At 39.5% G+C, this 14663-nt stretch overlaps 1 pseudogene; it reads left to right on the top strand.

Annotated features, from left to right (window-relative positions):
* The first annotated feature begins 3261 nt into the window (after positions 1–3261).
* Positions 3262–14345, top strand: LOC135208353 (uncharacterized; annotated as a pseudogene).
* Positions 14346–14663: the final 318 nt, after the last annotated feature.

Genomic DNA, 14663 nt, shown 5'->3' with positions numbered 1-14663 from the left:
TATCTCGTTGGTATTATTATTATTATTATATTATTATTATTATTATTATTATTATTATTATTATTATTATTATTATTATTATCGTCGTTTCTAGATCCATTTTCCTCTGGGATTTACGCATAATAAGTTACGTATTCAACAACTACATGAAATAGATTCTCTCTCTCTCTCTCTCCTCTCTCTCTCTCTCTCTCTCTCTCTCTCTCTCTCTCTCTCTCTCTCTCTCTTTCAAAAGTTTTCGAAAATGAAATACAACATTTGTTACGTGTTCAACAACAAGATGAATTGACCTCCATGCGTATTTTTTGTTATATAAATAATGGTCTCTCTCTCTCTCTCTCTCTCTCTCTCTCTCTCTCTCTCTGTCGTCACCTTCGCTTATCAAGAGAGCAATTTCACTTTGCTAGAATCAAATTTGCGGGACGTGTCAACCTTCCACTTACTATTTTATGTTAACAATCCAGAAATAGCTGAAGATATTTACACAACGAATTATTTTTTCGTTTATTGTTTCTGATTTTGCAAGGTAAATCGCTTTTGTTTACTTTTCATTCATTGAGTTAAGTTGTGTACTCTTGCTTGGTAACATGAATGGGTAACTGGTAATGTCATTTGTTTTATGTTTCGTGTGCCGCTGTTTATTTGTAATTTATCATCTCCTCTCTCTCTCTTCTCTCCTCTCTCTCTCCTCTCTCTCTCCTATCTCTCTCTCTCTCTATCAACTATCATATATGTGTGTTTGTTTATATATATAAATATGTGTTTGCTATCTGTATATATGTGTGTGTAATTTTACGTTCTCTCTCTCTCTCTCTCTCTCTCTCTCTCTCTCTCTCTCTCTCTCTCTCTCTCTCTATATATATATATATATATATATATATATATATATATATATATATATATATATATATATATAGATATATATATATATATATATATATATATATATATATATAATATATATATATATATATATATATATATATATATATATATATATATATATATATATATATATGTCTGTGTGTGTCTGGTTGAATATAAAGCCTATGATTTAAATATACTAGATTCCCAACATCTGAATTCCTCATAAGCAAAAACATAAGTTAATTAAATCACAACTAACAATACGAATACATCGGTCTTCCAAAATTTCATTAAGAATAGCTCAGCGTGACCTTGGCACACTGTAAAATAGGCGGGGTCGTAGGCCCCCATTCACTCAGTGGAGGGAAAGCATGAGAGAGAGAGAGAGAGAGAGAGAGAGAGAGAGAGACAGACAGACAGACAGACAGAGACAGAGAGAATGATTAATTTCCGAGTAACTGGCACCTCAGTCAATATAATGTTTGTGACAAAGAAAACGTGACCTCAACCCCGTTTTCTTTCGCCGGAATATTTCGTTTATTTTCATTGAGAGAAAGAGAACGTCATTTACCTTTGCTTTCTGTACTTTTTTGAGACATTGATAGAGAAAGACAGATAGAGAAATCTAACTTTTGCTCTCTCTACTTTTCACATATGAAGGTAGAAAGACATGCTTTGAGACAGTGATAAATAAACATAAAGATAGAGAGAGAATAAACAAAGCAAAACTACATAATCTGACCTTTGCTTTCTCCATTTCCTTCAATCGAAAAAGCCTTTGTGTGTAGCGGCCGTTTCAGAGCGTCTCAAATCACGTGTATTGGAGCGTTACAATCATGGTCCGAATACCTTGATTTTTCAGTTAAGGAGAACTTTTTTCTTTCCTTTTTATTGCCTTAGTTAAATAATCCTATACGAGATTCACATCACCCGTGCGTCTGATGTCTAAGCCAGTCCCTTACGACGCTCCTGATTGGCTGTTGATAAGTCAATCGCAGAGCTGGAAACTTTGTCTCTTGAGAGTTCACATAGCCTGGATGTATGCTCCATCTCTCCTTAGGGAAACTTCTTTCAAAAGTATCTCTCAGGAGGGGTGGAACATACATTCTGCGTATGTGAACTCTTGAGAGAGACTGAGAGTTTCCAGCCCTGTGATTGGCTTATCAACAGCCAATCAGGAGCATCATAAGGGACTGGCCTAGACATCAGATGTACAGGTGATGTAAATCTACCATAGCAATCCCAGACTCCTGGAAAGGAGTATTTTGAATAATCCTATCAACAGATAGGATTGTACTTGACAGAATTAGAGACTATTCTTTTCCAAATAATAATTGTCATATGTATACAGAAATTATGTATGATAAATTCGTAAAGTAACTTGAGTCTACGGGCATAACCAGCTCCGTTTCAGGGAATCCCTTCTCACCCCACCCCCTTCGGAGAGTGGGGGGGAGGTAGGTATGAAACCCCATTATAAATCATCTTAGGGGTCACCACTATAACCCTGCCAAGTTTCATGCACATCGGACCAGCCGTTTGGTCATAATTGAATGACAACGCCCTTTATAGTAAGTTATATATGTCTCAGAAGCCAAAGACTTTTGTGTCTATTTCATTGCCTGTTGAGTTGGAAAAATTACTTATCCCATAGTCTAAATATTTTGAAAATCTGACCTGCGCTCTTGCAGTTCTTTACAGAACAGATACAAATGAATAATCTTGAAAACCATTTGAACGAGTCTCCATATTTGTGCTGTCTTTTCATATAACGCTGAAATATTTCAGTAATGTTTCATAACCTTTTAAGAACCTTTTAGGAGTGTGATGGCTTTGAATTTTTTTTTTAAGAATTTTGATGATTATAACAACAAACATCATCCCAAGTGGGAAGGTTACTCCTGGAAACCATCAATTTCGGGAACAGATATATACAAAGGTGAATAATCAATAACCAATCAGGGAAAATCGACAGATTCATCATGGTTTTTTATTAAATGCTGAATAAATCAGCATTGTCTAATAGCTTTTAATAATAAACCTATAGCAATGTGGCAGATGAGCCGTTAATGCACCTTCTGTATAGGCATTACTTCAGGTCCTTTGTAGCGTCCCTGCGACCCCTAGCTAAGTTAGTTTCAACCTTTTTTGTTCCTTTTAACTGTACCTCCTTTCATATTCTCTTTCTCCCCTCTTCCTCTCCTCAAGCCTCTCCTAACTGCAAAAGATTTTCCTCTTATTGTACCACCTTTCTAAACCTTTCTACTCTCAGTTTCCCTTTCCAGCACTGAATGACCACAACAGATCTAACCTCCTTGGTCCCAGTGCTCGGCCTTTTGGCCTAAAAAAATATATAAATGATGATCATAACGAAAACTCCTGATCATAGCATCAATGTACACTTTTCCAGGTGGGAAGGTTACTCCCGGTGATCTTGGTGTGTTTACCCACGGTCCTCTGTCTCCCTGCAACGTCAAGCAACAACAAGTGACAGCTAAAGACGAACCCCAAGAAGCTCCTCCTCTTCTTCCTCTTGTTCTAGAGGTAGGAGAGGCAGTCGTTCAGGCAGCAGAGAGGATCGACCAAGAGGAAAGAGGAGGAGGAGAAGAAGAAGAAAAGCAACAAAAGGACCCAATAACACCCGAAGCTACGATCGTGGAGCCACAACAATCGACAGATGACGACGATCGTCTCCGAAGATCTCCGGATCACTTCTTTTTCCAGATGATGGGTGAGGAATTTTGGTCCTCGTGTGAGATTGAGTTTTTACTTTTCGTGGCTGTTAGTGCATAGAGAGAGAGAGAGAGAGAGAGAGAGAGAGAGAGAGAGAAGAGAAGAGTGAGAGAGAAACGATCCTACTAAATGGAAATTTTTTTATTTTGATAGACAGAGACAGAGAGGATCCTATTGGGAGAAGTTTTTGTTTTGTTGCTGTAAATGCAGTGAGAGAGAGAGAGAGAGAGAGAGAGAGAGAGAGAGAGAGAGAGAGAGAGAGAGAGATGTGATCCTCATAGTGGGATTGATTTTTTACGTTGCTGTAATTGCACAGTGTGAGAGAGAGAGAGAGAGAGAGAGAGAGAGAGAGGAGAGAGAGAGAGAGAACTACATACCATGGCAGAGTATCTTCACAAATGATTTACAGACCCAATTTATCTCGTGGAAGGTTTATATAGAAGGAGCAGACTCTTGTTACCTGAGAGATGAATGCATTTCACGGATGGATGAGATCGTCGTGATATTGAGGGTCAAGGCCAAGGTATGGGGTCTAGAGGTCATGTGTAACTATCATATATATATATATATATATATATATATATATATATATATATATATATATATATATAAGATTCTCTCTTAACAAGAATGGTACTCAATGGTGACTTTTATTCAAAAAAGTCACAAGCTATAAGCTACTAGACGATGGGGGCAGACAGTCCTTGAAATTTTATAGCTTTTATTTAATGAAATCACCAATAAATGCCATGCTGTTTAAACTAGGTCCTGTTGTATATATATATATAGTATATATATATATATATATATATATTATATATTGTAACGAAGTGGCCCAGAGTATCTGGGTCTGGACACCATTAATGCTTGGTGCACGAAGTAACCAAAGATATGTTAACCCAAATTGCCAAGTATCTGGTTATTTCACTTACCATTTGTACTTGTTAGCACAAGAGACCCTCTTATTCCTGGGTCTGGGAACCCTTTGTACTTGGGCACAGTTTGATAAAGTACTTGGTTATTGCTTACCTCACTACAGCCAGACACCTGACCCTTCATCATAAATACTAAACAACTGAATACACTAAAGGTAATAGTGATCCCTTATAGAACTGAACAGTCAAGAAAACAATCAGTCTAAGTTCATTAAAATGGATGTGAGGTAATCTTAATTAAAGGGCATCACTCCTACAATTTCAAATCTAAGCATTTCCCTGATTCTGATTCATTTGAGGGAAACGGCACAATTACCACTCTATATTTCTACCTAAACAAAATAAAATATAATACTGGTGGGGAACCAAAAAAATAAAATGCTCATATAAATTTTAAATATAAAAATTTTATTTCTAAATTCAAAATTTATAAGGGAAATTCACAATCTCAGGGAAATTGTTATTACTTGAAAACAAAAGTTTAATTAATTCTTGAATAATTATTAAGCAAAATTAAATCAAAGTTTATCAAGAAAATCAATTAAATTTAAATCATAAGCAATAATTAAATTTGAAATGAAATTTAATTAAATACAAATTAATTTGCAAGTGTTAGATTCAAACAATTACACAATAGAATATTATTCAAACTAATTAAACAAAATAAAGACAATGCAAAAAAAAAGGCATAATATGAAAGCAATTAAAGCATTGACAGTACAAACATTAAGCATATAAAAATGGACATGTCAAAAGAACAAAGCAAAAGAAAAATGTATTGAAAATGATAATTTTATCCAATGGTAAAATAAAACCTCGAAGTGCACTTCAAAACATTTGAAAAATACCTGTATACGTAGCTGTAACTTCTCACTCAAAAAAGGCCTGTTACACACGTCTACTCTTTCGTGGGCGCCTTCACAAAACTAATAAAAATAACACTATGTTCAGATTCCACAAACAACACATATATTACTAAGAATTATATAAAAATGAGTGACCACCTTATATATAAGCGTGAATTACGTAACGGAAATGAAACAGTTCGCGCAAGAGAGAGAGCTTTGAGAGAGAGAGAGAGAGATATACTATCCCTCACGCCAGCAGTTAGGTCTCGGAATCGAAAGAATCGTTCTCTATCCCCATCGTATGGCATATGGACGATTAGCATCTAGTTCAAGACGAAAACATATTACGTCATCTCTCTATGTTAAATATGAATAACATCATTGTAGGGAAGGTTCTCGAAGGATTCGAGGCTGCCTGGGAGGTCCCTACATGTTTGCGCGGATGAAGAATTCAGCTGGCTCAGGCCTTCTCGAGATGTGAATAAACAACCTTACTCTTTCTCTGTCTTACGTTACTTTTTCCTCTCTCCGCCTTATGTATGTTTAAAAATGAAAAGTTACACTACTTAACATGTGTTATCTAATTTAAATATGGGAATCTAAACACAAAAACATATATTTCATAACATGATACACAGGTTCTGAGGTGAATTAATCATATTACCAAAATTATAATTGCATTGCAAAACTGACATTATAAAGATTATATATATATATATATATTATATATATATATATATATATATATATATATATATTATATATATATATATTATATATATATATATGTATATAACTTGATCTGTATTGAAAATTCATGTGTGAGACGTAACGGAAAATCTACTATGTGTGATGCGCGTAGTTATATATGTGTGATCAGAGAGTAACGAAACAGATAGATATCGCTGATTCATCGAATGCCCATATGATCGTTGGTGGCGTGGCGAGGGTGATTCAAATGAGTGCCATACAATCGAAGACCCTTAGGTTCCTTTCAATTATAAGAGGCCAATCAGCTTAGACCTGTGACCCAAACAAGTTCAGTTTGATAAGTTAAGAGTCAGTAGGGAATTAGTGGTCGACGGGTCAGGGCGCGTCTCAAAGACAGTGGTCGGCGCGTGTTTCCTTAGAGTACCTTCCAACTATATAATAATCATATAATTAGAAGCGTAACATTAGCAACAGGGCCCTGTGTAACTATTAAGGAAAATACATAGTTAATTTTATCTTACGCGTTTCATTGTACTGGTAGAACCCTTGTATGATCGAAAATCAGGTCATATAAATTGGTGTCAGGTGTGGGGTCTTGCCAGTGCATAATATTTAACAGCGTAATTGTGAAATAAACAATGCAAACTCAAAGAAAAGCGCGCGCGACGGCGGGCAGTGCCAGTACTAGCAGCACCAGTGCTAACAAATAACAGTTGCCGAGAAAAGGAAAGTGTGAATAATCCGGCAGTGGCAACAATTATCCAACGCGCGGTAGAAGAGTTACACAAATTAACAAAAGATACACGCAAACAAAAAATCCCGTCGACCCACCCACAATTTCGGCCAACGTCGCGTCGTCCACGCAAGTGCGATCAGACGGAAAAGTAGAAAAACTGACATGCTAGATGGATCCGTGCCTGAGTTTGATAACTTACGCACTGGTGAAGGCTTCCTTTCGATCGAGACCTTAATAAAGTGTGTTGAAAGCGCCACAATTGGTTTGGACAGATAGAGAAAAGATTGTGCAAGCGAAAAAGAAGATCATCGGTAATGCAGTACAACAGATCAGGAGCTGGGACGTCCGTTATTCGGCAGACTGGGGTACTTTTAAACAGTACCTCACTCAGCAGTTTGCCCTACATCGAGAGGAAAAGATGAGGCTAAAGGAAGGTTATGACCCCAGGTTGGGGGAGGGAGAGTCGATTTCAGCCTTCTACTATCGCGTCGGTGAGGACTATGAGTCCCTCACCCCTGAGGAAGACCAGACTGTGGAGGGAAAAGAAAACTTCTGTCGACGCATGCTGAAACGAATTCTTCCCACCTCCGTAGTGGGATTTCTTGTTGACGACAAGAGGCCCTTACACACCTTGCTGCCGAAGGTACAACAACTATGCGACCACAGACGACGCCAGCAAACAAGGTTGGGGGCACAGGCCACCTCCCAACTGGTTGTTGCAACGGTTAACCAATCTGACCCAGCAAATCCTCAGAGCCAGCCTCACCCACCATCCAGGGGGCCGGGTCACGCACACCCAGGGGCCTCAAAGAAAGAGGCAAGGGGAAAACAACCGGGAATTACACGGTTGGCCATTGCTGGGGGTGTAGGAGAGAGGGCCACCTGAGTGCCCAGTGCCCCTCTTTCATCGAGCCACGACGTTGTTTTCGATGCAAAGCAACAGACCACCTCGTGAGCGCTTGTTCAAAAAACGACGACAGCCAGCGGAACAACGTTCCCCCCTCACCAAGGAGAGGAAGGGGAAGGCGGCGTGGAGGAGGAGTCGGGAGGACCCCCGACTACACCCACGGCCGCCGGGTCCAAACAACGACCGTTTGTCCACGGTCCCCCGGTAGGACAAGGGACGCCTTGTCGGGTCGGGGAGGAGGGGAAGTCAAACCAACCCCCCACGAGAGAAGTAGTGGATAGCCCTCCCCCCCCACCTGTCGCTGCCCATGCCCGGAACGTAACCAGGGTGCCGGAGACAAGGTAAGGCAAGCCTATCTCCCACCCTCAATCCACGAAGGAAGCCGTGGTGCCGATCGTGCAAATATGGGTAAGGGAGCGACAGGGAAGGGCGTTTGATCGACACTGGTGCAAGTGTGTCTCTGTTAGAAGAACACCTGGTGCACAGGATCGGTGCAGCCGATGAAAGGTTCTTTAGTTTTGAGTACTGCAGGTGGTCATCGGATGGTAAAACCCAGAGGCTGTGAGACAACAGGTAACCATCGATGGGCGAGTGGTGACACATACCTTTTATGTAGTGCCAGCATTACAAGTAGAAGGAATTTCAGTTATTTTAGGAATTGATTTTGTGGATAGGAACGAAATAAGAGTGGCTGGCCACAGCCGGGAAAGGGATCGAGGTATGTTTAAAGGGACAAAGAATTCCCACAGAGGGGGAGAGGCCGAGGTGCCTACGAGTCTCCCTTAAGTCGAAGGGAGCTGGGGAAAAGTACCCGCTGCCCCAGAGGCGGGAGATGTGGCACCACCCTGGACCCTCTCACTCCCTCGCTGTGACAACCCTCACGGAGCATACCGGAAGGCACTTTAGTTATGATCAGACCCCATAACAAATGGGACGATTTTATCATTCCGGGTCTGAGTGAGGTAATACAGGGAGAAGTTAATGTGCCATTTATGAATGTCAGTGACCAGCGTATCGTACTAGACAGCGAGTCGATATGCGACCTTGACCCTTGTGAAATAGCAGATGCTTCCTACACTCTTGCGACCTTGGGTAGCACGTTTCAAGGTCACAGTGAGGAACGTCTAAGTAGACTCCTCCGGACAGCTGGTGGGTCTACCCCTGTTACGTATCAGAATATTGTCAAAGAAATCGTAGAAGGTTATCAAGATGTAATCGCGATTGGCGACGAAACCCCAGGCAGAGTAAATAGTTTTACCTTTTGTTATAGAAACTGGGGGTCATCCACCCATAAGATCTAAGCCTTATAGAATACCAGTTTGTTATCAGCGGGAAGTGGAGAACGAGATTAATAAATTAAGGGAACAAGGGACAATTAGAGAAAGAGATTCCCCCTGGCCTCGCCAATCGTGATGGTTAAAAAGAAGGATGGTTCTCTTAGGCTATGTGTTGATTATAGAAAGTTGAATAGTATCACAAAAGACAATGCATTCCCATTGCCCTCTATCGAAGAGTTGTTGATTAAGGTCAGGGATAGTAAATTCTTCACCACCTTAGATTTAAGTCAAGGTTATCATCAAAAAAAAAAATACCTATAGACGAGAGTAGCAAGGAAAAGACAGCCTTCATAGCTAATGATCAATTGTTTGAATATAATTACCTCCCTTTTGGGGTAAAGAATGCTCCTGCTCATTTTTACCACGTGTTATGATGTCCGTATTAGCTCCGCTATTAGGACATAGCGTGTTTGTTTATTTAGAGACATAATCATAATAGGGGCTACAGTAGAAGAACACAAGAAGAATATTATTGAAGTTTTAGAAGCTTTAAAGCGACAGGGAATGAAAATTAATCTAACCAAATGTAAATTCTTTCAGCAAGAAGTTGAATTTTTGGGGCACATCGTAACATCTGAAGGCCTTAAGCCTTGTGCCGATAAAGTAGCAGCAATTAGAGAATTTCCCCGACCGAAGAATGCAAAGGAAGTAGCCAGTTTCCTCGGGCTCGCGGGCTACTACCGTAAATTCATAAAAGATTTCAGTAAAATAGCGAGACCGTTAGATTCATTGAGAAAGCAGAAAGATTTTCATTGGGAACGGGAGGAAGAAATAGCTTTTCAAGAATTAAAGATTTCACTCACTAGTAATGAACTATTAGCTTATCCAATTCGATCGAGCATTGGTTGTAACCACTGACACGAGCAGTGTGATAGCTATCGGTGGAGTGATTTCTCAAGTTGACGATGCAGGAAATGAAAAGCCGATTTGTTTTGCATCACGAGCATTGAAAGGAGCAGAGAAGAATTACAGTACCTTTGATAGAGAGGCATTGGCTATTCTATGGATGCTGGAGAGACATCGCTACTTTTTACTGGGACATAAAGTCAAAATTAATACAGATCATCGCCCATTGAGAGATTTATTCAAGAAAGGGGATTTGACCACTCGACAGGCTCGTTGGATAGAACGGCTGTTAGAGTTTGATATTGTGGGAATTGAACATATAGCAGGGAAAACAAATAAAGTAGCGGATGCCCTCTCCAGAAGTGCCATAATGGGAGTTACAACTCGAGCAGCAAAGAGAGAGGAACAACGACGGAAGAAGCAGTTAAATGAGTCAGAGGCAGCCGATGTAGAAAACGGGAATAATTCGGGAACTCCAGAGTAGGGAGAGAGAGAAGGGAAACGAGTCGTGGGAGTGAAATGGGCTGATCCTCCTAGGGGGTCAGCAAGCGAATGCCCTGGGAGTGAAAATGAGTGTGTGATTGATTTGTGTGGTTAGATTGTTGGAGAGGTGATAAGGGTCAGAAGTCCGAGCCATGGATCGGGCAGGTTAGGGCTTATGTAAGGGGTGCGAGTAACGAGTTTCCCGATTTCCTAAAGGTGTCCAGAAGTATGTTCTTCCTTGAAGGAGATATTTTGTTTTGTAAATATGAGAAGAGACCGGGCGATATCCGATCTCAAAGTCGTCGTCCTTCCTCCCTCTTTGGTAGAGAAAGCCATCCACATGATACATGTAAGTGCTTATGCAGGACATATAGGTATAGAAAGGTCCCTCAGGAGGGCACGAGAATCCTTTTTGGATAGGAATGAGAACAGACATTACAAAATTTATCAGCCAGTGCCACATATGTAATACCATGAAAAACCACAAACACTCTATTCCAAAGGCTCGTATGTGGCCAAGTAGAGCCAATTAAATTTAACAGAGTGCCGAGATCGATGGTCGTAGGACCCTTCCCTCCTGGAGACGGGCAGTTCAAATATGTATGTGTGATGGTGGATGCGTTCACGCGTTATACGCACACCTACGCAATGGTGGATAAGACCGCAACATCGGTTGCCAGAGCTTTGTGTTCATTTCATAACGAAATTCAGCTGTCCTCGTACCCTAATCAGTGATAATGGGCGTGAGTTTGTTAATGAAGTGATAAAAGAACTGACAAAATTATTTAATGTGGAACATTTCACGATCGCATCCTACCGGCCTTCAGCCAATGGGTTGGTTGAAATCCCATAATAGAGAAGTGACAAATATTTTGAAATATTTAGTGGCAGACAGTCCGAATCAGTAGGGAGAGATGTTGCAAATGGCGGAATTTGCACTTAATACTGCGTATAACAGCTCCATAAGAGATACCCCGTATTTTTTAGTGTATGGACAGGACCCTTCATTGCCATATACTGTGATCATGGACCATAGAACTTTACCGTTATATAGTGTCGAGCAATACCGGGTGATGTTATGTAACCTAACCCGAAGAGTATTTCAGATAACGCAGAAACTTCTGTTGAGGGCAAATGAAAAGTATCAGACGCAATATGATCAGCGATTCCGCACACAAACGTCTAAGATACAAATAGGGGACAGGATCTATTTGAAAAGACTGCAACCGAAGAAACATAAACTTGAGCCCACCTATCTAGGTCCGTACCGCGTGAAAGAAATTAAAAACGACACTGCGGTGATAAAGCATATTAGGACCGGTGCCCAGTGCGAATACCACTTATCACACATGCATCCCGTCAGAGAAGATGTCCTGATGTTGGGATCTGAACAAACCGGTACCCCCCATTTCCGGGACTGCCTGGTTACCTGGGAGAGGAGAGTGAAGATGATATACAAGCTTGTCTAGGGATCATTAACGGTGCGCCCGAAGTGCATACAGAAGAATGGTCGCAAATATTGGTGTCATGTTCTGAAGTATGAACATTATTCTAAAAGTATCTTTGCACCAACCTGATGTGTTCCTTTTTAATCTTTATTTTGATTTTGTGATGATACCTTTTCGTGCATAAATTGAGACAAATCATACTTTCGGTTCCTTACTTGGTGTTTTTTTTTACAGTTCTTGTTTCTTGTGATGATAGTAAGCCGTTTATTTCATTGCTTTCTTCTAACCACAGGTTTTTGTACTATCTGTTCATTTTATTATTTTTTGAACTGCAGGTTTTTGTGCTCCAATTCTAAGAAGAATATAATGTGTTTGATGTGGTGATATAAAATTTATTATTTCATTGATTCTTACATAATTTCTTTTTCATTTAAGAACATGTTTACAATGTGATGCGTGGAATTCAGAACAGACTGTAAATTGCCAATTGTAAGCACGCAATTTGACCCTGGCTTGCTAAGTTTAGTTTTTATTCTGCATGAATTATTAATAACATTTCTGATAACATTTCGGTCGGTAAGGTACTCAAATAACAGTGCACAAATGATAGAGACTAAATAAGGGAAAAATGCATATAAATAAATAAAGAAAAAAAAATAGTGTTATGAGTTCTGCGGGACGCAGAACTTGTGGGGGAGAGTGGTGAACTGATCTGTATTGAAAATTCATGTGTGAGACGTAACGGAAAATCTACTATGTGTGATGCGCGTAGCTATGTGTGATCAGAGAGTAACGAACAGATAGATATCGCTGATTCATCGAATGCCCATATGATCGTTGGTGGCGTGGCGTGGGTGATTCAAATGAGTGCCATACATCGAAGACCCTTATTGGTTCCTTTCAATTATAAGAGGCCAATCAGCTTAGACCTGTGACCCAAACAAGTTCAGTTTGAAAAGTTAAGAGTCAGTAGGGAATTAGTGGTCGACGGGTCAGGGCGCGTCTCAAAGACAGTGGTCGGCGCGTGTCGCCTTAGAGTACCTTCCGACTATATAATAATCATATAATTAGTAGCGTAACATTAGCAACAGGGCCCTGTGTAACTATTAAGGAAAATACACGTGTGTTAATTTTATCTTACGCGTTTCATTGTACTGGTAGAACCCTTGTATGATCGAAAATCAGGTCATATATATATATATATATATATATATATATATATATATATATATATATATATATATATATATATATATATATATATATAAAGTTACTCAGAATTTCCTAATTTAACTACACGTAGAGGTTTATACAAAAACACGTCTTAATTAACATTAATAATAAGATATCTTGACTCATATTCGTGAATTTTATCAAAACAAGAAAACGTAAATACCTTTCTAAATGAAGTAAGGGAATCAGATGAAATACCCTTGGATGGGTTCATTTCGTGGTATGATTTCACCTTTGTGTTTTGCCAGATAAAGTTGTATGTACCAGAGTGGAAGAATTCGAACGAAATAAAATTTTGAGCAATAAATGTCCCATAAACATATCATACTGTCAAAGACAGTGATAGTGCATATATAAGAGGCATGTATATATATGGCACGAGGATTTCAAATTCTCTCTCTCTCTCTCTCTCTCTCTCTCTCTCTCTCTCTCTCTCTCTCTCTCTCCTCTCTCTCTCTTCTCTCTCTCTCTCTCTCTCTCTCTCGCTAATGAAAGCCACATTCTTTGAAAGCTTGAATTTTCAAGTCAGTGACTCTTGTGGGCTTGTTCCTTATGAATAGGGTTCATCTTCTGAATGATGATCATTCTCTCTCTCTCTCTCTCTCTCTCTCTCTCGGCCAGTAGCAAAAGGGGGGCGATATAATTCCATAAGTATCTGGTAAAAGTGATCAGTGGATTCTATAAATGAATTTGATGTAATTTTTTTTTCATATTGATGTCATTGCATGTCAGTTATGTCAGACCACCAGCCTGAAGAAGCCTTAAATACCTCCTCCCTATTCCAGACTTCGACCACGCCTTCAGATCCTCGGACCAAGAGCGAGACATCCCGTTCAAAACCAGGAGCCAGTTCACCCCGCCGGAGCCGCGCTCCGCTCAGGAGAGGCGAAAGAAATACGCCCTGGAGTTGGCCAGCAACAAGATCGAGACGGGCGCCCACGCCATCTTCGCCTTGCTAGACGAGCCTTTCTTCGACGAGTTCGACCACACCAAGGCCATGCTGAGTCTCGAGAGCAGGAGGAAGAAACAGAGACTCCCTCCTCACTTCCTCAAGAAGCCTCAGGCCTTTCTTCCCTTTCTATAGCAAATATTGATTAAGGAGAGTTTTGTACATATATTTCATTAATATTTTAATGACGAGTTGCAGTAGATGTAGGTTTTTTTTTAATCATTTTTACTCAGGCTAGGATACGTGACCAATCTGAACTTATTTTGCAAGAGCTATGTTACAGATCATGAAAAATAAAGACGTATTTTTTTTTATTCCTCGTATTTTTATTCTGGTATTTTACACAGTACTCTTAATGTTAGACATTATTTTATCAAGTGGTATTTTTTTTCTGGCATGTTACGAAGTACTCTTAAAGTTGGAAAATAATTTATCGAGTGGTTTCCACTCACCCTCATAAAAAATGGTTTGAAACTAGTGCCAGATATATATATATATATATATATATATATATATATATATATATACATATATATATATACTATATATATATATATATATATATATATATATATATATATATATATATATATACTATCTGCAGTATGATCCTCAAACAGCAATTCAGGA

The sequence above is a fragment of the Macrobrachium nipponense genome, chromosome 35 (assembly GCF_015104395.2).
Source record: "Macrobrachium nipponense isolate FS-2020 chromosome 35, ASM1510439v2, whole genome shotgun sequence".
NCBI lineage: Eukaryota > Metazoa > Arthropoda > Malacostraca > Decapoda > Palaemonidae > Macrobrachium > Macrobrachium nipponense.
This window is presented reverse-complemented; position numbering and strand designations above follow the sequence as displayed.